Raw genomic sequence first — 2,576 nt, forward strand, 5'->3', positions numbered from 1 at the left:
TGCCACAATATTGAACAAATTTTAATTGTATTTTAACTACAACACGATATTGCTCTGAAAACCTTTATAGTAATATTAACAGTTATTATATTTTGCCTACTTATCACTGCAGAGTGCACATGCTTACTGCGGAACTGTTTAAATTTTTAATATTTTTAAAATAGGCCCACAATATTTTGCATATTCTGATCTCAGTAAATAAACCCTAACTAACATACCTACCTAGGAAACATTTAAATGCCTTAACCAACATCTATCTTTATATACATGAATAGATACTGGAGAACCCTGTTTACCTACTTTCTTACGCAAAAAATTTAATAGAGCCCAAATACATACATATGTATGTGTTACAGCTATGTACCTGCGTCCTTAAGAAAATGCATTATACTGGAAAACAATTTATACTTTCTTGCAAAAGTGATTAGGGCTAAAAATTTTTTTGTGGAAAAATTTAAAAGAGCCCAAATTAAGCAATTAAGGAATATTTCTTGCTTCCGAAATTTGTTTTACATACTAAACATCATTCCAGGAATTATTACAATTTTTTGGAATGTTGAAGTTTCTGGCTCTCTGTGAAAAATGTTGGTCGCTATACACTGTAGCCGTGGGTAACACAGTGCGGCGCCGCGCCATTACGCTGATACCGAGAGCTGAGTTACTGGCGCCGAAACCGATTTTCACAACTCAGTGACGCAATGGCGCCAGCAACACCGGAACACCGGGCGGCGCAAAGAACCAGCAAAGAACACACAAAAGCGAAGTTTCACTTGTAAAATGTGCACCACCAGGCGAATTTTTACAAGGTGGTGTTGCTAAAATTAGCCGCGGTCCTTCTGAATGTGAAAATTATGTGTTTGTTGTATTTTTGGGTTTTGATCTTGGGTATATTTGAGTTGTTTTTGCCCAACCGATACCACTTTGTATTAATTCACCTTAGTTCAACACCGGAACACTGACAACACCGCGTGTCGCAAAGAACCAGCAAAGAACACCCGAAAGTAGAAGTGTCTCTTGTAAAATGTGCAGCACAAGGCGAATTTATACAAGGTGGTGTTGCTAGAATTCGTCGCGGTCCTTCTGAATGTGAAAATGATGGGTTTGTTGCATTTTTGGGTTTTGAACTTGGGTATACTTGAGTTTTTTCTCAACCGATATCACCCAGCTTTAGCCTGAAGAGGCGCAATTGCGCCAACACACTGTGCTGATTCCGACAGTGGCGCTGGAGTTAGTGTGTCAGCGCCAAAAAATTTGCGCCGTTACCCAGGCCTACTTTTGATATGTTCAGGTGAAGCGACAGACAACAGTCATCATCAAAAACATTTGCAGACAGCCCACATAAATTTATTATTTTTTTGGTTGAAGGTGTTTCACATTTCCATACAAAAGTATGTTCGACAATTTTCTTTTATATGGAGGACACGGCCAGCAAAAAAGGTTGCTAAATATTAACTAGTTTTTATAGCATTTTGAAACTTGCACTTCATTATACTAGAATTAAATTGTATACGAAACTGCATACCAAAATTCTGATTAAAATTCTGATTAAAAAGTTTGAAATTTTGGTGAAAATCACAGTATACAGTAAACCAGCCATTGACAATATGCTTATTTGAAAATTAATACATGAAATATTGTGCATGTATAGGATTCTTTTGTCATTAACCCATAGGCAATGACTGGTGCAAAAGTACCCACAAATGTTTGTTGATATATTTGAAATGTAAATTTTGACAGCGAAATTCGTAAAAAATATAATAAAACAAAAATATTGTTGATTACTACATGGGAGGTGGTCGTGGTTATTGACAGGTTTCGCAAAAATTTAATACTAACCTACAAATTTAATACTAGCATACAAATTTGTGTGAAGAAAACGGAATCGGAATGTGGTAATGTTGAGAAACTGCGCAACGAGGTATATGCCCTGACCGAATAAGTAAATGCCTATGAGAACAATCTAATATCATCGGATGTTATTGTTAGTGGATTGCCCGAAAGAAAAGATGAGAACATTCTAAATGATTTCGTCCAGCTGTGGCAAACGCTTCAAGTGAAACTAGAGCCAGTGCGTTCTGCCTTCCGCTTACGACCAAATGGTAAAAGCGAAGCTCCCGTTATCTTCAAATTGAGCTCGGCTGCAGATCGCTCTCAACTACTGAGAGCTGTAGCGAGATACTGCAAAGATAAGAGACGGTCGCTTGCTCTTACAGATGTTGGCCTCAGTATCGAAGGGAAGCTATTTATCCACGAATGTCTTACAAAAAGAAATCGAGAGCTAATGCACTTTGCTACCCACCTTAAGAAGCAAAAAATTCTAACGTCGGCGTTCTCTATTCGTGGGCAAGTGTTCGTCAGAGGTCGTCCGCAAACTGAAGCTGTAGTAGTAACCGATAAAGCAACTATAGAGAGAATTGCAGCTGCCAATAAGTAAACAAACATATGTTAATTACTTTGCGTTGTATCCACACTGTCATGTTTGAGCTAATATTCTCTTATATGTCATTTGTGTGCTTAATATTCTTTGCTTTGCAATGTAATCTTGTATATTTTGATCTCACTTATATTTATCTCCG

The sequence above is a fragment of the Rhagoletis pomonella genome, unplaced genomic scaffold, assembly GCF_013731165.1.
Source record: "Rhagoletis pomonella isolate Grant_MI unplaced genomic scaffold, Rhpom_1.0 Rhpom_scaffold_00001, whole genome shotgun sequence".
Classification (NCBI taxonomy): Eukaryota; Metazoa; Arthropoda; class Insecta; order Diptera; family Tephritidae; genus Rhagoletis; species Rhagoletis pomonella.